Raw genomic sequence first — 27024 nt, 5'->3', positions numbered from 1 at the left:
GCGATTTCGATCGCAGTACATTGGGATTTGCGGAGACGCGGAGAATGTGGAGGATTCGTTGTTGAAGCGGGAACGATGTGGCTTTGTGCGATGATCACGCATAGAGATCGCGTTAGGGTCGATCGGGTTAAATTTACATTTGGATTAGTTAGCTTAATGCCACGGTTAGAATAAGTGGAACAACGTTTGCGAGCGAGGTATGTGTAATCACTCACATTCTAGAATTATCTCGCGCAGTTTGTTCGTGGTATAGGGAAAGTTGATATTTTTTTTCTCGGAAATTTAAGATCGAGATTTCTTCCGCGTCGTGGTCCGATGTGTTGCGAAAATAAGCAGGAGACTCGCAAAGTTTATACTTCAAATTTAACGCGCGTTGTTCTCATACTTGCAATCGATATCAGCCTTAAGAGAGTTTCGAGGCTTCAGGAAACGCGTTCGAAGTAGCAGGTGTAGAACATCGCAAAACTGCACGGTATTACATTTGGTCGTTTCAATAATGGCCTGACTTCGTTGTATGGCGCTACGGGGAGAGAATCTTGCTTATTAAATCACTGCCTAGTTCAACTTTGCATATTACGGAAGGCCGTTTCCGATTTATTAGTCGGTAATATTGTCGCCATATAAAAGTTGCCGGGAATTGCGAATTCCAACGCTCGCCGGACATTTACGCCTTAATTGCGCTCGAATCGATATACCGACCAAGAATACGCGGCCCCGGTGCCCGATACAAACGTTAGAACTAATAACCAACTTCTGCTGCCGCAGAATATGTATCTGCCACAGTGTATAGTCTTGCGAAACTATCCGCGACAGTCGGCCGAAACCACATTGGCGGTTTAGTCCGGAATTTTGAGACTGTCTATATCTAATGCGTCGCCACCGCTGCTACAGTCACTTTACATTTTCTGAGCCATTAATGTCTAATTTAACAATTAAATGTCAGATCAAATTTCCCCCCCCCCCCAAGAGATTATATCATACGTAATCGTAATTTTAGTAGTGTTATTATTTTCCTCTAATTTTTGTTCAGATGTGACATCGTCTGTTATACACAACACAACACAACACAATTTCCTAATTCAATCTTTGATAAAGTTTTCAGAAAATCTTTTTGAAAGGGAAGTATTATATAAATTTCGTTTAAGATTTGATTAGTTTCCGCTCCAGGGAGATATAAAAAGCTTTATCTAATAAATTCTTATTTTCTCGTTTCAAACGTGATAAACCGCGGGAAAGAGACTGAAATCAATTAAATTAAAGGTATTTGAACACACGGCAGTGTCTCTTTTAGAGTGCGTTCGCAAACTTACGGAAAACTCGTAAACAAACAAGATGTGCGAGCAACAGAACTTGACTGATGATACATACGTCTGTTTCCGCGTTTAATCACAGCTTATTCGACTTGCTCTCAAAATTGAATCCGATGATCACGATTTGCGATTGCCTCCACGCTGGTGGCCGCCGCAGTGCCAGCCAAGAGTAACTCATCGTACTTAAGGTACTAGGTAAAGCGTGGCTTCGACACGGGTCTTAGAAACCAATAACAAACTCCGGGAAACTGCGATGCAGCCGACGAAGCGATCGAGCGGGCGACCTCGCAAAACTGTCCGTGGCAGTTGCCTGACCCAGGTCGATGCAGATGCAGTTTTGGGAATCTTCATTTACGGCTCATGGCAGTATTCTCTCCCCTCCCCCCCCTTTCTCTCACTCTCACTCTATTCTTTCTCTCTCTCTCTCTCTCTCTCTCTCTCTCTCTCTTTCTCTCTCTCTCTCTCTCTCTCAGTAAGACGTCGTGTAAAGCGTGGTAGCAGCGGTGTGTGAGGGTGGGCGAACCCCGAAGATAGGAATGGGGGTGGCGAACGGCGCGCAACCGGGAGGATAGGTAGGTAGGTAGGTAGGTCGCGCGCGGCGAGAACCTACAGACGTCAGAGTAAATGCAATTACCCTGCACCCTATGTAGCAAACTAAGTTAAACTTGTGACCGGGGCTTGGCCCAAACTGTTTGCATTATGTATCCGTGGTCCCGGCCTTATGTGCCACATGCTGCACGCCCGTTACAGCCGCATCCTCTTTCTGCCTGCCTGCCTGCCTGCCTGCCTGCCTGCTCGCCTGCTGGCACACGTACGCGGATCCACGAGCGAAGGCGACACCGACGCCGACGCCGACGCCGACGCCGACGCCGCACCGTCGTCGTATGTCGTCGTTTTGCGACTGTGACTGTATGTGCGCCGTATCTGAGCGGCGTACGTACAGGCGCCGACGTGTGGGTGAGCCAGCCTTGCGCGACATTGTCATTTCACCGTGTGCGCATGTACGTGTGTACGTGTGTATCAAAGAGCGGCAAGCGGAGCACAGAATTCGATCGAGATGTACCGCGCCACGACGAAACTTCGGGGGAACTCCGCTTCAGCTTGCGCGCGACCGCTATCAACTTTAGTCAACCGGGGATCGTCTCACCAACACCGGCACCCATTTCCCGGTACCGTCGTCGCCATCGTCGTGAGGACAAGATTTACCACTTAAGCCGAGCTATTCTTCCACTGGGAAGAAGCCGCCGAAAGGAAACGGAGTGTAAGAGGGGTACGATCGATGGTCGAACGAGAGGCTGACTTCGTGATGCTTTTTCAGAATTTCTTTTTACAAAGAAAAGCATTAAATTTGTTCAGAGATTATACGGCGCGCCAGAATAAGGAGCCATCACGTGACTTCCGGAGACTGAGATGAGTGACTTGCTGAGATGTTTTTAAGTATGATTTATTATTTGTAAATTCTTATGCCAATTTCGGCGCTTTACATCCATGATGTATGATAGAAGCAACAGATTATATTTACAATAGGTTTTACTTTTTAAAGAGGTATATTTGTTGCGAAAAAAGAACATATTCGCGATTCTGTTTGTAAACACTACACTCTCTCTAATAATATTTATATACAAAGTGATTATGTATTTCCTATATTTTAATAATATGAAATTAAAAAAGATGTTTTAATCAGCTTTATTTTTTTGTTAGATGTAATTTATATAATGTAAACAAAAATTTGCAAAATTTAAATTTAAATTGAAAATTAAAGTGTTTAAAAGTTTAAAAATTGATTGAAAATATATGGAATATTTTTGCGTCGACAATGACAAAGTAAATCAATATTCGTTTGGCATATTGGCATAATTAAATATTGTCTACGGACAATTGTTGATATCCGCATGCAGAATTCGATTATAACAGATTATCATTTTAATTGTCTCTTCCGTTATCAAGTTATTGAATGGGTGGATGAAAGGCTGTATCTGTTAATTTTAATCAGAATAGCGTTGGAGTTCTGAAAATTAAGCGCGCGAGGATTCTCTTTCCTATGCCGGGAATCAACTTTTCTCTGATTATGCGAGTGAAAGTAAATTCACAGTTCTGTTTATCTCACGAAAATACGGCGCGCGTTCTGCAACAATGCGCGGAATTCCATTGTTAGTTAATCCAGTTCGCTTTACTCGCTCATGTATCGAACGCACTTTCTAACAAACACTCTAATACGTTAACAAAGCACCCGGTATAGCGCACCATAAATTAAGCAATTTTGCTGCGTACACACACACACACACACACACACACACGCACGCACGCACGCACGCACGCGCGCGCGCGCACACACACACACACATCGAGAAACTTCGTAATGGAAAATACATAGCAATATAGCGGTGCTTTCAAAGCTTCTGCAAGTTTCAGTTGCATATTTTCCATCGGAAGAGTTATGGCGATTGCCCGGAACAACGCGTTACGTTATCGAATGTGCATTAACTCCGTTCGACTTCGTTCGCTTCGAATCGGAATTTTTCCAATGACATTCTCGTGTGTTAGCGTAAGTTTCTCGTGTTCCGCTTTGAAATGTTACATCTCGTTTTCGTACACGGGATCGCTCGCGAATTCAACTATTAATTTCGTATAGAGGCGCGCGCAGAATGTTACGAAACTTTAATGCGCTTTTGACATAAAAGCTCCATTGCATTTTTTGCACGGGGAGAGGGTACAACTTTTAATTGAAAGAACCTGCTTTCCGTCGATTTGTTTTAACGAGCTGCAGATTTGACCTCGTTTACCTGATTGTATTAGGTAACCCATTTCAATGATTGGTAATCTGACAGTTTCTCAAATATGACTGTTTTTAGCCATTATTAGCGATAACAGCAAATGAAAACTTATTTCTTTATTAACGCAAAGAGCACTTGTAAATATTTATAAAAAATTTTTCGAGCAAAGTATAAATAAAAACAATCTGAGATTAAAATCAAAACATGAAAAATGAAAAGAAATAAAATTTTGCGTAACATATATATTTTATACATTTTATATGTTCTTTCTTTCAATTAAACATAATTAAAAGAAAATACATTCAGAGATAAATCATTCAAACAAAATTATATTTAGTCATATATACTTGACAATATATACAAATGCTAAATGGAAGTGACTCTTGATTACAAAAGATGTACAAATTTGGCAACATATTTTACTTAAAAACATTTTTGTGATAATGTTTTTATAACGATAATATTTTGATTAAAAGTTAAAATATGAAGTGTTTCTTAACAAATGAAATGTTAAGATGTCAATTGATCTATAATTATTAGGCATTTATCAAAAGAATATTTTGTCAGAATAATGTTTTTATAGCGTTTTAATTTTCGTGCCGTGTAATACATTTTATCAATGCGTTTTAACTGGCGCTGAACCGACGTTCATTGAATGAGAGAGATCTATCTAAATTAAACAATTCCGCGGGCGCTATATTAAATATCGAGTGTCATGAAGCTTTTACACATACGCTTGGGAAAGAGATATATTTTTCGATAACGCATTGCGTGCTACTGCGGTTTCGAGTTTCCTTCTCTCCGCTTCATCGAGAGCCGTCTATGTTATTCGGTGTATTTTCATTGATGTATATATTACAAATTACAAATTTTATTAAAGAGAATAAGCCTGTTAGAAGTGTTCCTTAACATACATAGCGCATCATAAATTAAACAATTTAAATCAAACACATAAAGAGAGAGAATGAAAATATCATTAGCTGATTGATAAAACAAGATCAGTTATATTTTATTATCTTATTAACTCCGTGCATTAATGCGACTGTGTATTAAAAAAAGTGCCAGACTTTTATTTATAGATTTTTTTTTTAATAGACTTGGAGTGAATTTTTTCTTAACGAATATTGGAATTATCTTCATTGGAAAGATATTTTCAAAATAAAAGTGTTCTTGTATTGGTATTTTTTTCTTCCAATCGATCAAGTAACTTTTGATAATATTTTTCATTGGTATTGGATTATTTAATGGGAACAATAAATTGCGCGGTAGTGAACAAAATAGAGAACTGCCGAGCATCATGAAGTCGAGGCGATCTTCACGAGTCCTCCGATGGGGCGCTTGAAAACCTCGAAGGGAGTCTCTTTATATCGAGGTCCAGATTATTCTATGCTGCGGCACTCCTCTCGTCGTTAATTCAAATTACTTTGTAATTAAAAAGAATCGATTCCCGGCTCACCGACGATTGCAAAGACGAAAAAGGCCGACCAGACGAATCCTCCGAGAAAGCCGGAAAGGTAAAAGAAAAGGGATGGGGCATACTGGAGACTTTTCATCGACTTTCCGCTGGTTCGTTATGTACCTATCTCCCATTTCCGCCGATTAAGTGCCTATAAGCATCCTTTTCTAACTTCGATTTAAATTCGAAGAAGAATCGGGAATCTTACAGACTTCTTCAGATGAACCTGAACATTTTGTCGCTTTGGCAGTATTGCTCAGGTGTGTCAATCAATTTTTATTTAATATGAGACATTGTGAATTAACTATAAATATTCTCACAACACTATAACAATTAAAGTTATTTAATTATTTTTTTAAAATAAATCACGTATTATGTTAAAACAGTTTTGCGTGTCGACAATGTTTACAATTTCAGTTTCAAATATCTCGTTTTCTCTTTAAATTTAATATATACTTTTTTTTTATTAGATATTAAATATATGATACATTGTAAATTATATGGAAAATACGAGAAATTATACATGGAAAATTTTTTAAATTAAATACTTTTATAACATTATGTGTATATGTGTATGTCGTGTGTAACAAGTAATAGCGTATAATGCGCGATTAATAGATCCTTTATTTATTTATGCATCACAAATATAATTTCTCGAGGATCTTAGCAATAAATTTAGTTACCGCAGAGCACTTAGCCGTCTTGATACGCTTTTACTGCTTACAATTTACCTTCATGCAAATTCGCGCACATAATTCGGGTTTCTCCCATTCTTGCTATCTCGCGGCACGACAAAATGCCATGATGCTCGGAATTCCAAAATTAATTAATGCATATTAGTTTAATGGCATTGCGTAAGATGAGATAAGAGAGAAATGTTTATTACATCCCATATAAAAAAATTTCTATACCATAATGACATACAATATAATCCCATCGAAATTAGAAATTGTTCAAGTACATTTGCATTTAAGAAATTAAAGAGATCAAAAATATTACATATTCTCGATTGTTGTAAAATTCCGTCAATAATAGATACATGATTAAAAAAAAGTTATTTGATCATAATAAGCAATTTTATTCACCTTTTATTTTATACAAACGTAACCAAATATAACTGCAACTAAAATGGCTATAAATAGATATTTCATACCACCATGTTTTTCGCCTCTTTCAGAATTCATTCGCGACTTCGTCCTTCGTACTTTGCCTTCCTTGCCGAGCGGAGGTTGAGTCGATAAATCAGCCGACGACGGCCGTGGCATGCACCCGATGCGCGCCACTTCCGTTCCAACGTTTTTGTCCTAGCTCTTTCTTCTCCCGCGTATTTCTGCCGTTAAGCTGCTGAAATTTGTCGCTATGAGGTTTACACGTGTGCTCCGGAAATCGCGACTGACAGCGAGATCCTTAAAACTATGCTCCTGCGTAGTGCATAAAAATGTTTCGCGGACCGGCGTTTCCTGGGATTTGCCCTGTCGCGCGCTTTGGCTTATTCTGACAGTTGTGTATAGAGAGAGAAAGAGAGAGAAATACTCTGCGTCATCTTTTGCTACAAGTACAAATCTCTCTTTTTATAAATTTAATTCGCGATAGTAGTTTTTTAAGGGCGACGAACAATTGGCGCTAGCCTCCTTTCGCTTCCCGTTCGTACAACGATTTAAATATATAACGAGAGTCATCTGATAAGAGTCTACAGATTTCAATATTCATCAGTTAAACATTCGAATGAATTCGCCGCAATTATGACGTCCGCGTTGAAAATCAATCGATCGAACTCGGTTTCAGCAGCGTTGCGAGAAGATGTCGAACGATCGACTTCCGATTCGCCCGGAGTCATCGGCATGCGGCTCTACGGCATTTCTGAAATTTTCACTAGGTTTTCTTGTGTCATGCGAAATCGCAAATTGTGCTGCTCGAGCCCGGGTAAAGAAACGAAAGTATACGCGGGGTACGTATTTTACGTTTATTCGATCGCGCGCCCCTTTGAATCATTCATGACCCCGCGCCGACGTTCGTCCGCGTTCGTCGACGGAAAGCTCGACTTTTTCTTATGTACGTTCCAATTTTGCAGAAAAGTTTCTTCGGCTTCCAACTTTGCCGCGAACTTCTCGTCAGGCGCTATTCATTGGTCGTCGCTCCTTCCTGATAATTGTTAATCCCAGGATTTCTCCTGCAAGAGAAAATATTCCCGCGCGTTATCTTTTTAACACTGATAACATTCTGAGTAAGACGAATGACCCAGATAATTATTAGCGAATTAACACGTTTGCTTATCATGGTCTCGTAGCCCATGGTTTCTCACATCCCTCGGTATTTTCACATAATATAAAAAAGGAAGATGAAAATGACAGTGATACTTCGAAATAATATAAATCGAGTAGAAAAAAAAAATATATATATATATATAGTTTTCGACGTTAAATGCATTCCTTTTTTAAGATAAATCCACCTGTTAAGTTACATTCATTCAATGTTCAAGTTTCTATATGAACGGTTTGTTTAAATAACATGAATAATGCTTTTTCAAATTATTTTTGAGAAAAATACACATTTTTCATGGATGATATTTGATGCGAAATGCTTTTGTATTTTTTAATTTTTGTATTGCAATAAATATAATATTCGATAGTGCAATTTTTTATATCGCTAATGCCAAACGTAACCATAACCATTGGAAATAATATAAATTTTTCAAGAAGAAAAGATAAATGAAACAATTTTTATGAAAGTAGTGGCATAAAACGTAGTCGATTTACTGCATTAAAGATTTACGGTTCTATCAAAAGAAAAATGTAACATTTTACGTTATGCCGGAATAACCACGCACGAAAATTGGTACACGTTAAAACTTTATTTTTGCCAGTTCACGTTACCATTTTTTACCATATAGCGCGCATATAAAGCGTTACGTCAGAATTATGATTAATATTTACCTTTTTTTTTAAATTCAGTTCTCAGTTGAATAAGCAAAGATGCCGTAAGTCAAAACTCACGAGTATTTCCGATTGGATTTTCCCTATTAAACAGTACATTATTTTTATTCGGACTTTATCCTGCCAATATTTGTTAACAATTATTTTGTGTGTGTGTGTGTGTGTGTGTGTGTGTGTGTGTGTGTGTGTGTGTGTGTGTGTGTGTGTGCGCGCGCGCGCGCGCGCGCGCGCATATATATGTGGGCGTGCATTTTCACCGGACAATGCGTACCGAACGTCGCGCGAAATCGGTCATTACGCGTCGCTAGCTCGCTTAAACGCGATTCGCCATCGCGATTCCCGTTTCGGATAAGCCTGGATTCGCTGGATTAATGGTTGTTGCGTTCAAAACCCTACGGCACTAGCATTCTCACGCGAGCTATTGAATATCTGACACCTCAATCAATGTATCAATCCTTCGCAACTTCCTGTTGTCTCGCGAGATAGCAGTTTTTCCGAGGGAAGTATCAATCATCAAGCCGTTTTATCGAAAACAATGTAATAATATTGCGTCTCTCGAAGGAAGCTGACGTAAAAATAAATCGATTTTCAAGTTTTCCACGGGCGTTTTCTGTTCAGTTTCCGGCGACTCGGATAGTCGAAACGATTATTTTGTAGTAGAAAATTACCGAGAATCTCTGTTTTTAACTATGAATTTAGAATTTGAAAAATTAAATAGAATAAAATTAAGTAAAATAAATTTCATAAATCAGCGATATAACCAGAATATATTAATTATATAATCATGTAACAATTGCATATTAATTTTTGAAAATTTTATCGCACTAGTTTGTGTAATATAAATTGACACGTTAAATCGTCATACACTAATTCTTCTCGATTAAGAATAAAAGAAGAATAAAATTACAGCTTACTAGAATTTGCTTTTAATTATTGATTTACCAATTCGTTAGTTGAGTGCTTCTTCATACAAGCGATATTAATACAGCTACAAAAACAAAGCGCAAAATAGGATATCGAATTCCAAATCGATATTGAAAGTATCGCTACTGTAATACGATTTACGATTGCTATTTCTTATCGCTCTCAATTCTGCTTCAAATCGATAATTTACACGGAAAATAAATTGCTACGAAATACTTATCGCATCGTCTCGACATGTTTAGAAATAGCGAGGGCTAATTAAATTTCCGTTGAATTATAATTTCCTATTATTTTTCGAAGACATGAAATAATACATAAATCATTCTATTCGTGAACGAAGTAACGCGCGTAATAAATATAATGTATGTATGAGGGCTTTATTAATAATTAATTGTAAGTACAAAAATATTTGCCTCACTGATCGTATAGTCGGATAAATATTGAAAATTAATTTAATGCGGAACACTTTGAAACCAGAAGCCGGCGCTCCGCGGCCTTGGCATTTCTGTTTACGGCGCGCCGCGCGTTACTGTGTTGTTTATGTGCGATATCAGTTCGCTGTGTTATCACTTCTATTCCGACTCTCGGTCGAACAGGTTGTGCGACTCGCTCTTGTGCGTCACATTTTATTCCTTCTTGAACCATGACGTTGTTCGCAACTAATTAACATGAAATAATTAGCGATTATTATCAGCAAAATTGTTATGGGGTTAATTGACTCTCGTTATTCTTTAAGCATATTCTGGCGACGCTTATTTCGGCAAATTTACATCGCGTTGATTTATTAAGTTGATAATTAGCTTACTATTTTCAAGTCGCAATAATGTGTAATAATCAAATATGAATCGTTTGATCGAGACAACGTGCGCGATAAGCATGTATTGTTGCTGTTATATACTGTTTGTAAAAAATTAATTAATTATAAAAGAAACCGAATTATATACGTATAATTATAAAAGAAACTATTTGTGATTTAGAATTATCTTATAATTAAATAAGTAAAGTATTTCGGTTCGGTAAATTGACTTGAACTTTCGTACTTTATGTAACGGATTGTTATTTTCGCAAGATTGATTGCGTTATCACTTGTGTTCCGATTTTCGGGCGAGTATAATATCGAAGTTGTATCTATCATTGATTGCCGTGCAAAATATTTTAATACGGGAATACAGTATTTCCGCAAGTGATTGTATAAGTGCCTTCAAAAAACAAGAAAGAAGAACAACAAGGAAGGAAAAGTCATCGGACAGTCATCGGATGATAATGAAATTATAATTCCATCGCTACGCATCTTATTGGTGAGTGTTAAATTATATTTTAACCTGGTAATTAATCTGTGAATAAACAATTAATTATAACAAAGTTGTGCGTAGATATATAGTATATAGATTATATAAAGAATATCATACAAATAAAATATATTATTGCCTCGAGATGGATGGAAATAGAATTAAGATTAATATTTGACTCTGAAATATGTAAGATTACCTATTATCGATTTAATATTCGGTTGATTACGATGATGCATCGATTCATGTATAAAGCTCACAAAAACATTAATTATTAATCTATTTCTGTATTTTATATGACAATATAATTCCGAAACATACTGGTTATTTGACATTTATAGAGCGATCTCGCAAATATAAATAATAAAAATAATAGGAGATATTTCACAGAAATAGAATAAGCTCGGTAAAAAATGATGACAAAGTAATTTTTGCAAAAGAGAAATCAATTTCAAATCTAGTCAATTATTTGGTATTATTACTTTTTACATTTCTTTCCGAGCACTTTATTTACAAGCAACGGAAAATAAAATATCACGAAAACACAACATATTATTTTTTATATATTTACAACAATCTTTTCCAATATTAAATAGTTTAATTGACCAAATTTTTGAATTTATTGTTTAAATTAATATACAATGAAATGAAAGAGAAAAAAAAAAGCAAAACAAAATTGTGACAAATATATTGATATGTAAATATATAAGGAGTACAATTAATTAATTCAGGCCTCGAGGTACGGTAAAGAAGCGTAATTCTAATTTAATTAAATTTGAATGAAATGGCTTTGTCGTTGATTCGGACAATCGAATTTATAATTTTAAAGTACGATTGTGAATCCTCGGCGAACTCAATCCGATTAAGTCTTCTTGGAGCGACGAGTCGTTAAGGACCGTCCGTCGATGACGGAACGACTGCCGGAGAAAAATTTTCTGTATTTCGCGGAATTAATGTTGCGGCTGATAATTCCCCGCGAAGCGCCGTCTACACGCGCTTCGATGCATCGGATCTGATTTCTCCGTTCGCTCCGAAAGCTCGCGAAACTCAATCGACGAGAAATATATCGCCCGCTGCGATGACTTCGTCGCGGAGAGTCGCCACCGATGAAAATGAGGCGCAACGGAGAGTTTGAGCAAACGATGATACTCGATAGAATCGATGCCGGAGATTACGGTTCCTTGCTTTCGGGAATATAAACTTGATCTACGCACTTGTAGAATCGGTCCGCCTAGAGTACACCAGTCATTTGTAAAACATGAGAACATCGAAACTGAATATCGAAAACAGCTTTACGGCCGTTGAGCTTTACGCGTTTAGCGAACATTTGGAGGGAACGTTGCGGCGAATTATTTTGTCGTCGGTCACGTTCCATCTAGCGAATTAAATTCGACCACGCTGAGAAACGCGTTCGCGGTGATATTTTACGCATTTTCGCTCGAACAAATAGGACTTGATAATTCCCGATCGAACCATTTAGCGAATCCGATACGATAATAGTGATAACAACAATTCGGAGATCAGATTGCCGATCTTATTATCGCAAATCTGCCTGTAACTTACGACTCTCTCTGATGAACATATTCACAACTATGATATTGATTCCCGTGTTTGAAATTCGCATTCGTAACATTCGCGAACTAATCGTAAGATAATTTGACATGCTCGCTGGTAACCACTGTGTGTAAACACCACGGGATTGAGTTTAGCTCAGAATGCGCATCTGGTGTACGTCATCGGTAACATCAATTCGCAATAACGAAGCGGCCCCAATACAACAGCGACGATAGTCTGAATATTGTGGATCTATGCTTTAATTAACATAGAAATGATGATTATCGCTTAAAAATAAACACACATTTAAAGAATAAATGAATAATAAATGAAGAAAAATCAAATCTCTTATTTTAGAAAGTATTTTAGGTAATAAGTCTCAATCAAAATTTCATCTCTTGGCTCTTATAATTTGACATTAAAAAAATGTATAAAATTTCATACAATAATATCTTTTAGATAGGTAGCATAATTTTGATAATTATAATGATATAATAATATAATAATATAATAATATAATAATATAATAAAATAATAATTAACGATGCTATATCCTATGCTTTTGTACGCGAGAGCATCTGCAAAATTTTACATTATAAATTGGACGAAATCACATTCACTGTCAATTAAATGCCGTCAATTAAATACAATTCAATATTTGATGTTGCTGCAGAGCGATACTGCATAATAATTAATACTCTTTTTACATTTTTTATAAGCGTTCGCTATTGGTTAAGGTAGCAGAAATCTGTTAGTATGTTATTTATTAGCGACCAATTCCGGTCATTGGATAACCGATTTATCGTCGATTTGTCGTCGCTTTTTATACGTCGATTGTTGGCTGCTTTCAGGGTAGAGATGAAATAATAACAGAATAATGTGTTGCCCGCGTGCATTAATGGGACACCAAGCGCGTGTGCATTAATGATGAATCCGATTAACTGATACCGCCGGTTGCGAGACGCAAAACGGCGTTCTGTGACTCATCCCTAATTGCGAGCAAATATTGCCAATGTTAGCTGAAATAATAATCTCGGAAATCTGTCGAATAATTCTGTCAGGAATGGGAAATTTTGCATATGCTAATGCGTCAGGGTTAATATATGAAAGCTCATAAACTACAATATGATGTTGAAAATGTTTAATTACGGACAGCATTCTACATTGTTCGACTATGACATATAATATGTTAAATATTGATTTTTTGAATTTTCATCGCTTTAATTTTCAGTGAAAAGTCAATGTTTAAATTGTTGATACGAGTCATGTCAATGATTGTAATTAATACTTTTTTTTTTCATCAAAAAAAAAAAAAAACGAAATCCTTTACATGTAACGCAGCAGTGTGGACAGCGATGCATATAAAGCATATAAAGCAATTTGAAAGCGGAGCTAGATCGAGAAATATGTGGTTTACTCAACTATGACAAATAAGCATGAAGTTTAATTACTTATATTGGATTTTCATTAATTACAAAGCAAATTTTCGTAAATAATACATTGATTGTAACTTTTTAATGTCGGCATTAAATGCAGGTAATAAATTAGATGCGGTATTAATTATTCCGTTTATTTCCGCACTTTTGAGCCAGATTGCATAACATCTGTGTGGTTGCACAGCAATGCGCTTTATAATTTCCGGCTGTTATCCGACGATACATACGCGGATCCGCACGCGGCGTTAGGGGAATCCACAAAAATCCGGAATTTATTTGTCCAACGTGACCGCAACGTTGTCGCAAAATAGGTGACCATAACACGCGCAATAACCATGATTCCCTGATAGCAATGATCAGAGCGCGCCGTTTCGGTATAACGACGGACAAATATTTAACGGGTCCCCCTTGCCGGGACGTTAAACACGCGATTTTCTTCGTCTCTATGAGATTGCGGGAATTCAAAGCACCGTCGACGACGTTATACACGTGTACGCTGGCTGCGCTAATGCGATTTAACTTTCAAGTAGAGTAGAATTTTTTATCACACGCAAGAAGAAGTCAGTTGACGAACTTTCCGCGCGGCAAAAGAAGTGGCGGGAGAAAAAAAACTACGATAGACCGCGTGATATTGCAGAAGTATGTGAGAAAATATAGAAAAGCATAAAATTCATATATATTGATCCAGAGACTTGTTTCATATTGGATTAGAATATAATTCTGTTAACGACAAGAAGGAACAAATTTTTCCTATTAGCTATATTATTTAAACTTGTACATTTTACACGACACTCTTTACAACTTTATTTATATATTTAGGAAAAAGAGAAAAGAGGGAATACGATTTTTCTCTCTCTCTCTCTCTCTCTCTCTCTCTCTCTCTCTCTCTCTCTCTATTTAATATTAATTTTTATATTCACCACACGAAATGAGGCTGATCTATCAATAATAGTTGCGATATATAAATACCAATGAGTCAGAACGAGATAGAACGATGGAACGAGAATGCACCCGCATATTGCAACTTTAATCTCGCGAGTGATTCGGAAGCATTAAATTTTTGCGAGAGACCGCAATCGTAAGAAGCGCAGGCGGATACCGGTCGGAACATTTTCCGATGAAATAACATGTTTGCCGAGAACACTGAAACAGGACGGTGCACGCTCGCTTTTGCTACTTTTTCGTTTCTTATTCGTTAACCGGGCATCCCCTGCTGTCGGGGATGAACGTTCGCTCGACCGGAAGAGGGAAGAGCTGCGGCTACAGCTGCGGGAAATGATCGTATCGCTTGTTTCACGCGCGAAATTATATCGGCAACAGAACGATTTTTTGCCCGGCGGCGGCCGCAAAGTTGCAGCGGCCGTGCAAACAAAGTAATCGCCACGTTTCCGTGGACCGCACGTGAGCTCTATTAAATCGCGCTGACGTTTATGGGCTAATACACGCCGCCATTTAATTTCAAAGCCCTATATACTCCCGCGCTCTGTATGATTTCACATCTCGTTTTTTCGCGCGACCGCTTGCGAGGATAAAAACGTCGGCTATGCGATCTCCAGTCGCACGCGAGGACATTCTTTTAACACGAGGAACATCGCGAAATTCTGCAAATGTGACGATCGACGACGTGTGATACAACGACGAGGGAGTTTATTAAAAAAGTTATCGGCAATAATTTTTTACAATATACATATATCTTCTAAATAATATATTATCTAAAGCAAGAATCTGTGTTGGTTTACACGCGAGTGTTCTTCACCAGGCTGAATTTGATTTTACTTATCTATTTAATTTATCTTAAAAACAATCTTACTCTTGAAATAGAAATATCTTTTTCGGGCTTGCTCGTTCTTCGTGCACTTTGAGAAAAATTGCGAGTGACGTGTGTGATAGAATAGGCGTTACGTGCGATAGCGAGGCCGTTGCAATTCGAAATCGTGGTCGCGGTGAGTGGATTCGTGGATTTTTATCTTAATAAAAGTTTGAAGCTACGCTTATATATTTATCACGGATGCACCGATTTCAGTTGTTACTTTAAATTCGCGCAACTGCGTTTTAAAGGGTGCGACCATCGTGCTCGTAAAAAATACAAGAATCTCGACGTGACCGCGCTGTTCCTCACGGTATAACATTGGAGCCGCATCTTCGTTCCGTGGAATGTATGCATGAGGTCTCAGGTGCGGCCAAGACAATTTTCCAGCCAGCCCGGTACCGCCCGGGTAAATTTATAATCTAATTCCTTGCTCGCGTGCACTTCCTTTCCCAACATTAAATCCGTAACAATCGCGGTTACGATCGTCTATCCAGAAAATAATTGCATACCGCTTATTTTCAAGTTTCCGTATCACGCCGAAAAATTGTTAGCGTCAAATAATCTGCGGCAACGGGATCTTACGGAAAGATTGAATTGTTGATACTTTTAGATTAAAAAAAAAAAAATGATCGCTCGAACTATGGCAGGAGAGAGATTTAATTGATTTATTATATTGGAGTGCTTTTTGGAAAATGCGTATCGCGAATAGCTTTTATATAGAAATATAAAAAAGTAACTTACATAAGATTTACATTTTTTATTTCATAGAGTACGTATGAAACATATACATTTTTATTTAAATATCCTGAAGAGAACGTTACTCTCGTAAAAGTTATTCTCGGCTTTTTAATTTAACCCGGTACGATTGCAGAACAAATTCAGTTGTCGGGAGGTAAATTCAAAAGTTCTCCTTTACGCTAGTAGTAGTCTTTTCCATTATCACGAACAGTCGTGAATATCAGTTTCGCGTGTCCGTATGATGTAAACCTCCTCCGAAGTCGTCGAAATTATACGAAACCGTCATCCCTTCTCGGGCGATAATACGGCAACAAGATAGATCCTTCCAACGAAGGGTAGGAGTCTCGAAGATCCATAAGTCCCAGAGTCGAGAGGGCGCGATTACGCCACGGATCATAGCGTGTGTACGTGTACGTTCCGTTGTTTGATCGATGAAATGTCGATCGTCGAGATTGTGTTCTGGTTAGCTAATAATCGCCGTTGAGCTCGCCGCAACGACATTACTCTACGTCTCCGTTGCGCCTCGCAACGCATTTTCGGCTTCTCTCGCCGCATGCCGCTCGCAATGACGGCGCAAACTGGCAAATAAACCGGCCACAATGCGCGCGCGACGTCACTATTGACAGAGACATCCCGAATATTCCTCTGTCCTCTTGTGCACACCGTGTGTACACCATATTCCCCCCATCTCCCCGTTCGATCGTATTCTTGGTGTGCGCGTGCCGGGCCATTGTGAAATTTGCGCTCGCGGCCCGCGAGCGAAGCCCGTCCGTCATTGTTTCTCGCTGCGTTTCGTATTTCAACTCGTTCCCTCCCCCTGTCTCCTTTCCCCCTGTCTATATCGCGTCGTTATTAGCTACGACGCGTATCGGAAACACAGTTGTTTCGCCGTGCGAAATTATCACGGTCCACTTTTGACCGGGTCCCTTCATTGTGCGCGCCATGCGCGTTGATTGATCGCCCGGCCTCGCTGATTAATCGGATGTCGCTTACTTGGAAAACTGCATAGCGTGCGTCGGGCGATCGGATCATTGTGAGAATCAACAATGCGACTAATGTATCTCGTTGGTGAATTGTATTTGTGCGCCCGTGCGATTTGCAATACCAATGCCGAGCCGATCGTATCGACGATACTATCCCTAAACTTTATCTTTACATTAAAGGGAATGATGATAATTTGACTGATGATAATCGTCCCAAGATTGATAATTATTTTTACGAATTTAGCATTTTGAAGAAATGTAACCTACGTCTGCTAGTTTTACGAAGGGAATCGTAGGAAACGATTTCTCTCTTACCAAAGTTATATCGATTTCAATTTCCGCAATTTTAAAGTATATGGTATGGTACGTAGAAAGATTTCCTTCAAGATTACCTTCGTCTCGAAAATATGGAAAAAAAAAATTACGATAATAGAATCGTGTAATATGCAAATGCCAGCGGTTGTTCGGGTTTCCGCGGGAAGTCTGGGAGATGTTCCGGGACATTATTGAAAAATCCTATATACCGATATCTAAAAACTCGTCGACTTAATATGGAAGGAGTGCAGGCCACACGCGATACGGCGATCAAATTTCTTTCCGGTGTCCGCCGTCGCCACTCGCATGAACGGAAGGAAGTGAAAGGGGGGTTTGATATACACATCGTGCATGGAATCCCCAAACGCGACTCGACGCAACTCGCGAATTCCCGAAGAATTTGCCCCGGCGAAGGTACGGGAATCGCGGAATACCGTGCGCGTGATCGGGTGCGCTTTATAAATTTCCTCCCGACGACGTGAGTCGAGAAGCTGCTTGTAATTTCTGGGTTCGTTTCGACGAACCAATACGTTTTCAGTATCGATAGCTCTCCCGCGCGCGCTCTTTCAATCGACCCAGCTCGCGGGAGCTATCGATACAAACCGCCAGATTACAAACGGGATTCAGCGGTGGTGTCGCTTTCCGTTCCTCGCTCTTTCGTACGGCGCTCATACATTCCACGACGATTGGCGCTGGCTCTGTTTATCAGCTTAACAAAAACACGGATCTCCTCCCGCGTCGACTCTTAGCTGTCGTCTACGTAGGTTGGAATTGGGCTCCCATGGGCGATCGCCATCGACTCCAACTTCCCCGACGTCAACGATATTAGAGACGTAGTCCCTCGCTGCAGCATGAAGCTGTAACTTCGTTCCTTGAATAGACTCTGTCCTTGATTAATTTTCACTCGATGCCCAACACCAAGATCCAAGTGACTCTCGTCTTTCACAATAATTATTCTTCGTCAAGATGTAGTTTTAAATTCGATTGAAATCTAGAATCACGATGATTCCTAAGATTTCGATGGTCGATTAAACATCTTGTGATATCTCGTTATAGTATATTGTATATAAAAGAAAATTTTTTCAATCTATGTTATCTATGCTCAGTTTAGAAATATACATATACTTATGTATATACTATTATGACGATCGTAATATACATTTAGATTTTTATTATCCTATTATATTATATTTGTCATAATATAATCCTATCGATTCGATCTTACCGAATTGAATTTCAGATTCGAGTTGAAAGTATGCTTATTCTGCACATACACTGCGCGCGGTAGAAAAGAAAAAATTCTTTAAATATATTAAAGATACCAAAGCAAACAAAAATTGATGCGATGAAGGTAGAGGAGAACTTGTTAACGAACTAAAGTAGATCTCTCCGAGAAGTGTGTTGACGACGATAGACAGGAAGAAGAGATACGTATATATACTTTCAACTGGATGCGCGACACGTGCAATGCGCATTCTGAGCTCTTTGAACTTTCGGCGCACCTACACACGCACATGCGTTCGTGTATGTACTGCATGCAGTCTTTACAGCCGGATAGTTCAGGAAGTTACCTACAAACTTTTGACTGACTCGACTTCCTTCCTCGCCCTTTCCGCGTAGCCCGCACCGGCAACCCCGCCGGTCGTAAACGTACGAAAAATTGGTGAGAGTTAGCGAAAGGAAACAGGAATAGGATTCAGAGGGGGATAAGAAAGGGAGACGCGACGGAAGGGACGAAGTAAAATGTCGCCAGTCGGCTTCCTGCAGCCGCCTTAGTCGCGAGACGTAGTCGAATAGCTGCATAACTCGTGCGAGGGCATATACAGTGATGCATTCGCAGGATCATATGCATACGTAAGGGAGGCGGAAGAAGAAATAGGAGAAAGGAAGGTCGGACGGAGGGTTAAAGCGATGAGTCGAGGGTCGGAAGGGACAGGGGGTAAGGGGGGGGGGGCAAGGAAGACTCGAGGCGGGAGACTCGTTCTTCGACGAGGCGATTCGCGAAAAGTTCTTTTCTCGCGGACTGCGACGAAAACTTTATTCCTCATGAATACATCGGGCGCCTTGTTTGCCATGGAACGAGCGAGTTGCGAGAGAAACTGACGTCACGGGCCGACGGAGCCCGGTCATTAAAATTCAAGGGAGACTTTCCGCCGTGCGTACCACGATTCATACTTCACGTAGGTTGCTCGACGAGCCTACGGGGACAGCGACGCAGCTGCGCCGCGATATGCTTTTTTTTCACAAAAGGTAAAATAGACCGGTATGAGAGACGCGTCGGGAGTAATAATTACGCAATGTCACAGGGAACGTTTTGTAACTCGTATTGTTCCACATTACATTGTTACGTTATTGAAGGAATTTTTACATAAAGGGGAATAAGTAACAAAAAATTTCAAACGTTTGATGATGAAAATGATTAAAAATTCACGTGCTTTGGAATTATTTATAATAAAAACCAGTGCAAACTTTTGTATTTTTATATTTTATGTAGAATTGAATATTTATGAATTACTTTAATTTATTATGAATCTTTTTACATTATGAATGTAGCGAACACAATATAAAATAGTTTCATTTTCTTTAAAGTTTAAAATTAAAGAACAGTCTGAATAACAATATATGTTAGGTAAAAAAAGATTGTTAGTTTAAAATAAGATCTGTGAACCGTACAATTGGGAGAGTATCCGTGATTGAGGATGGAAATAAAGAGTGGAAACAAAACCCGAAAGGATCGAGAGAAAATTAAATGTTGGTGGAATAAAAAGCGTCTTATATCTTCGAATTCTTACGACGCACGAGAGTCCAAAGCGAGACGACGAGGCCTCGTAAAACCTCGGACACTCGGGAGGATATTCCTTGCACGCGCCTGGGGCGAAATAAGGCTTATTAAAAAGAGTGAAAAGAGGAAAAATCCAATTTGTTCCCTCGAGTATTATTCCACGGAATTAAAGTTACACCGGCGACGGCCTCGCGCCATCGTAGAAATGAGAGAACGGACGGGTGGTTTTCGACCGACGTCCAGAATGCGTTTCGCGATAAACTTGACGTGCACTCGTTAACAAACGAGCGTACAGACAATTTTTCTCGGCAAGCGTCTGAAAGCGATCTTACCCCTAGCCTTAACCCTAGCGATAACAATATCGCAGATACCTTAAGATTCAGCGAGACAAACACCGGTAGCGGTAAAAATTTTGTACGACGAGGGAAGAAGTTTGGCGAATATTCAACGTATGCGTGTAGGAACTTAAGAAAATTTTAAAATTACAGGAACGAATGAGGAAAATTCTTATTCTCTGGTCTTTTTTAAAAGTACTTTTTTATTTGTGCCGTGCGGATATACAGAACTGCGACAATTTGTCTTGTTATCCTTATTCATTTAATTGTATCATGCCTTGAAATATTTATATTAATAATTATTTAAGTACGAAATTTACTTTTAGTGCAATTAATAACAGCGTAGTCGCAATTTGATGAAAGTTTAATAAAGATGGGTGTAAAGACACTGTTACATTTGATAGTATCACATCGTCATAAATTTAATGCGTATCATTTAATGGATATCTATTGTATCTTTGAAATATTGTATTAATTTCTCGATCGATTATACACAAAGAGTTATATAATAATAAAAGTTATACATAGGCGACACACGCACACGCGCATACGCACGCGAATCTCAAACACACGCACTCTTGTACTTTCCCCACAATCTTCATGAATCCGTTCTTATTCGACTTCGAGAGTTGCTTCTCTTAAGACAAAAGACGTCTTAATTGGCGGGAATCGTTCGAGCGAAAACCATTTATAAGAAATTAGTTAGGGGAGCGAACTGTTAGGAGGCTTCGTCTTTCAAAGGTATAAGTATGGCGTATTGAGAGGAAATGCCTGGAAAGGAGAGAGAAAGGGCAACTTTATATGAATAAGGAGAATAGATGTGAATGATGAAATTGAGTGAAATAATGGGAAATACATTAGAGGCTTTATATTAGCACATTTTTTTTTTATTCACGCTTCTTATGATTTTATTAACAATTTGATGTTTTTGTATTTTGTCGTTTTTGACTTTGTTTCTCGTATTTGCTTATTAAATTTCAACTTATTTATGAGATTTAACAAAAGTAAAGAATAAAGGCAGAGATAATTTTTAACATTTCTAAATCAAATGGTCAAAAATTTTAGTAAAATTATTTTTAAGATTGTATTTATTTTTAAAACAAATAAGCGGAAAAGCTGAAAAATGAAATACTTTTCATTTTCTCATTAAAAATTTTTATTATCTAATCTCTTAATCTCTCTATATTATTTATCTTTTTCATATTTGTAATAATTTTGCAAAACGTTCATGGAATATGAAATTTTTACTGTGCGTAATAATTTTCGCAATAATTTTGCAGAATCTTCACGAATATGAAATTTTTACTGTGCATAATATCATCGCTATTTAAAACAGATTTAAATTAAAAAATTGGAAGGTTATTATAAATTTATACTATTCATTTAAATAATGTACGATATTTAAATATTTTTCGCGTTTGTGTCTTGCTTTTTTCCTTGAATATGGACTTTATAAAATTTTTTTCCATATTCTCTCTAGACTCGCGTTTAGATGCGAGATATATTATGGCAAAATTAATTGCTTAACTATATATATATATATATTTCAAGGATAGGATGTAATTTAACGAAACGATTAGTTTGCGGAACCATCAATTACGAAGGTTTCATCGTGATGTGAACGGGATGGGAGAAGGATGGATGAGAGAAAGAGACGGTGTTAAAATGGAATCGTGAAGTGGAATAAGAATAAAGAAAGCAAGAAAACGAGGAAATAATTGAGGCTGCTGCTTCCATTTAACGGCTGGAAATTCAAGAGGATCTGGAAAAAGGCGTGCATTTAGCCTTGCTCTTCCGCTTTCTATCTCCTTTTACATCTTCTCGCGAAAGAACTACAATGAAACGATCGCGAAACGATTTTTCCGATTGTCTGGTCCAAACTCGCGATGGACGTGCACCGGCATCACGGATTCGCACGAGATATTTGCGGATAAGATAAAACGAAGCTCTATCGCGGAGGGTATCGCGGCGAACAAGATTATACGAAAGCCAATAATGTCGAACGTTGAGAAAGTTTCGCGTGACCGTGCCAGGTGTGCGCTCTTGTTACCCCAATTATATCTCCGCGGCATCGCCGAGAATATTACGTCATATTACGCGGGGTGTAAATACCAAACGGTTCTCGTTTTTCAGTGCGCGAGAAAAATACGCGGGACCGCGGAAATTGCGCCGCTTTAATTTTCCTCACGATAAATCTCCGACTGGTACATACGACTCCATATAGATCACCCGCGGATGAAACCCATGCGCGGAGTTCTTCTCCTCGCATATTTTCACCGCGTCGCCGTTTGTCCACTCGAGCGGCGCGAAAAATGCAAAGATAGAAAGGCGCTTTCAGTTATCGGCAGCGTCCGTTAAATCGACGCTCGTCGCGTGCAGTCGCTTCGGCGATCGTAAGTGCATCATCACCAACCGCGGTGAAATCTGGGCGATTTCGCGATTTTTATTTATCGTTGATATAGAAATAGAGAAAGGAAGAAAGAGAGAGAGAGAGAGAGAGAGAGAGAGAGAGAGAGAGAGAGAAATTGGATTCGAAATAAAGAAGAGCTAAGAGAGAAGTTGTGGCGGAAATCGATCACGATACGTAGCAATGCAGAAATAATTTCTTTTGCAGTTACATATTATTTTATTTTGCGAAAATGTTTGATATTATAATATAAATTATGTGTTATTGAATATAATAGTTTTAACGTCAAAGTAAATGATAATAAAAGAATTATGAAACGTGTATGTATATATGTATATATGTGTGTGTGTGTATATTTAATTTCATTTAAATTGGCGCAATTTTGTGATGTTAACATTTTAGTAGAAAAAATAAATTTTGAAAGAAACGATACATTTCAGTTTATTATAATTGTAATTATAAATTATAATTTATTATTAATTTTAAGACAGACAAGACGTAGAGTGCGTGTAATTACGTCTAAATTGAAACTTTACGTTAACTATTTAAATTGTTAACTAAATTTTTTTACAATATTATTAATATATATTATATATTAATAATATATTCCAGATTTATTCTCTGATGTATATTGAAAATGCATTAAAACTTTCTTTCATTTAATTACACAACATTTTTAATATTCTTACAACAAATAAATTATAGTTAACTATATCGAATCGCCATTATTGTAACAATTAAACAAAGTAAGTACTTTTATTTCAAAAAGAATTATTTTTTTTAGATCTTACATTTCTTCAAGTCACCATTTAACACTTTCGTTTTATTGGGTAAAAAAGGTTCCTTACGACACGAGGAATTGTTTTCGATATTGGACGTCTCATAATGATAATTGCTTAAAACAGGCTTTAATCGTTATACGACTGTGTAAGCGCTAGTTTCATCTAAAGTACAAGGCGACCCGCTGTAACCGTTTTGTAACGACCGACGTTATTACAGTTTTTGTGTGCTGGCAGTCTGTTTTCGATTCAGGAGCAGCAACCTCTTGAGCGCACGCCGCACAGTAAACGCGATCACAGTATTAACTTACACGGAAATTAATGTCTGCCCCCCCCCTCTCTCTCTCTCTCTCTCTCTCTCTCTCTTTTCTGGACGACGGCGACTACTAACTTAATTACCGAGACAGCTTGTAATATACTTACGACATCGCGCATAACGAGGCGTAACACATTAAAACGCCAATTTTTTTCCCTTTCTACATTATGCCACATTATTTTGCCACGACAGTAAATTTCGTCGCTTTAAACCGTACGATTAATGGAAAGCACGTTTTTCAAAAATATAATTAAGGAAGCAGATATTGTGATTATATGTATGATAATAAAAATTCAAAATACTTAATGTTTCGTGAGGTTTTTGTAGCGAAAAATATTATATCTATCTAACCTAAATTTGTACGAGACAAAAAAATAAGTAATCTCAAACTTAGATAGTAAAAGAGAAAATTAATAAACCTTATAGTCTTAAATATTATGTAATATTATGTATAATAATATTTTGATAGAGATGTGTTAATATAGTCTGCATGCGCGTATCTTACACATTTAAAAATTACATTTTAATTGCAAAAAGCTGTTGTAAATCTAGAGGATATTTAAATCTCGCGGAGAATTAATTTTCCATGAGAATTAAATTACAGAAGGCGGCTATTTTTGATAACAATAGCATCTCCATAATTACTTCGATCTCGCATGCATCCTCGCCGTACATGCTTTCGGCAGGTGTTGTTAGAAGGGCGTCGAAGTTAAAAATAATAACTCCCAAGCGCGTTTTGTTTTATCGGACGATGAGATGCACACCCGGAATTTTCGCAACACGCGAGGCTCGGGCTCGTAAATTTTACAGGTCGACGGCCTCGCGGTGCGGCGCGGCGCGGCGCGGCGCGGCGCAACGGCACCAGAGAGAGAGTTTAATATCGATGCCGGGAGTTTCTGCACTTGTTCGTGCAGCCTCTTCACTGTCGGTCCTTAACCAACCTCGCGGGCCTGCATCGTCTCTCGAGCGGCAATGCCGCAAACAGGAAATCCACTTTCGAGGTATCCGCCGCGAACGCAGCGCTAGTTCGGAGATGTGATCGGGCACTATCGGAAAACAGTGGGATAAATCCAAGCACTATCGAAAATCGCAATATCTCCGAACAAAAAAACCGAAAAACAAAAGGGGCAAAACTTCTTACTTGATTTTCGATTTGGCGAAATCGATCGTGGACATGTGGGCGCGGTCCATTTGTTGTTCGCGAATGTTTCAGATATTTTCGCTTCCTAAGTTTCCAAAGAGCGATCCGTAATATCGCTAAACAGCTGCTGCTGGAATATGCACAGTATAAGCAATTTATTGAATTGTGTTTGAATTATATGTGTATAATAGCAATACAGGGCGCAAAAGTTTGCGAACATTACGAAGGTAACTGGTACCGTGCATTTGTTGAGGGGTTCACAATTGTTTCAACATCTATCATTGTTTCATTGGAACGAAATCTCCTTCATATTTTACTATTTCTCAGAAAAAACACAATACCTCACAAATTTTCACGTTCAAGTAATAATGATTGATACTTGGTAACGTAATTACGCAATTTCTGGTGAATATTCTACTTTTTTTGCACATATATTTTGCATAAAAAATGCAAATTTATTATTAGCCAAAAACTATGAATCTAAAAAAATTAATGACACTTATGTATACGTTGATAAATCAAATTTATAATTTTTCAAATCATTGTAGAGTATTGCTGTTAAGATTGAAAGATAAATTAGATTACAGTTGAAAATTTACGTTCGTACAAAGAGCATCGTAATTGAGGAAGAGACTGATCGTTTCTTTTAAAAACTACAGTAAAATTAGAAATGTGTGGAACTTAAAATAAAATAATGCTTTTCTAAATAAAGCAATTCAGATTTATTTCTGCAGTGCGTTTTAAATTATTTGCGTTAACAGAAGACATTTACATAAAGTTTGTACTAAGCATACAAACATACATCAAAGAATCGATTTTTATCAGACTTGCTAGCACTTTTTCAATCTACCTTTTTAAATAAAATTCGGGAAGTCTAATTACCGAGAGTCATTTCGAGTTTGTGGTGATCGAATTCTTGCTGACTATATCAAGTTTTCTGCTGTTGCTAATTGGAAAAAAGTTGAACCGCCTGCTGGCGTTACCGGAGCAGTTACGAGTGGTTAGAAAACTGGTTGCATAAGTGAGCTCATTAAAACGATAAAATTAATTTAAAGCTTCGGCGCGCGATCTAATTATTTTCGTCGACTCACAGTTTGCAAAAATTCACCGCGTGGATCTAATCTATTATGTTGTTAGAAAGAAAGTGTGACGACATAATTAAGATAACTTTTAGAAAGACTAAGATTAAGATAACTTTTTCTGATTTAAATATATCAAATATTATTAAAATACTTGAAACAACAATTAACGACGATGATAGGAAAATAAATAATTCTAGATATAAACATAAAATAAGGAATATTTATGCAGTATAAAAGTTGATGAATATAACCAATTTTTCTATTATTGTATTTTTGAATAAATGATTCGACGTTAATGAATAATCACGAGTCTATCTATCCCTTTACGATTTCCTATTTTCTCGCGAGGATTTTCCGTGAGTGTCGCTAATTAAGTTAAAATGCGATATAGCTGTCGTGATTAGGAGAGCCTTATTTCATTAAGGCACATCGCGTTTGTCTGCGTCTTCATATTGCCACTGTCTAATTTCAATTATTCTCCGTATTCTCCGTAAGGGAGTATCGGACGAGAGAGGTGAGATAACAGGCCGGATGAGACCCAGGCAGAGGAAATATCTGACGACGACAATAAATTTCGAGAGAGCTGCTGCTGTGGCGCCTTTCTCGCTTTCATCCTTTTGTGCCGTGTCCCGGAAGAGACTTGTGACACGTTGAAAGTCA

The 27024-nt window shown here is 38.0% G+C and overlaps 1 protein-coding gene across 6 annotated transcripts in view; it reads left to right on the top strand.

Annotated features, from left to right (window-relative positions):
- LOC105422499 (kin of IRRE-like protein 3) overlaps nt 1–27024 on the top strand; it is a 151970-nt gene that overhangs the window by 46594 nt on the left and 78352 nt on the right. The window contains exon 1 of one of the 6 annotated variants that reach the window (XM_089079584.1): nt 9666–10695. The exons of the other annotated variants lie outside the window; for them this stretch is intronic. The gene's annotated coding sequence lies outside the window, so the exon portion shown is untranslated. Of the gene's footprint in view, nt 1–9665; nt 10696–27024 lie in introns of those variants that run through there. 6 annotated transcript variants of the gene reach the window in all.

This window comes from Pogonomyrmex barbatus, unplaced genomic scaffold (genome assembly GCF_055798465.1).
Source record: "Pogonomyrmex barbatus isolate J1 unplaced genomic scaffold, ASM5579846v1 scaffold3, whole genome shotgun sequence".
Taxonomy (NCBI): Eukaryota; Metazoa; Arthropoda; class Insecta; order Hymenoptera; family Formicidae; genus Pogonomyrmex; species Pogonomyrmex barbatus.
The sequence above is the reverse complement of the archived record's forward strand: the minus strand, read 5'-3'. Positions and strand labels throughout refer to the sequence as shown.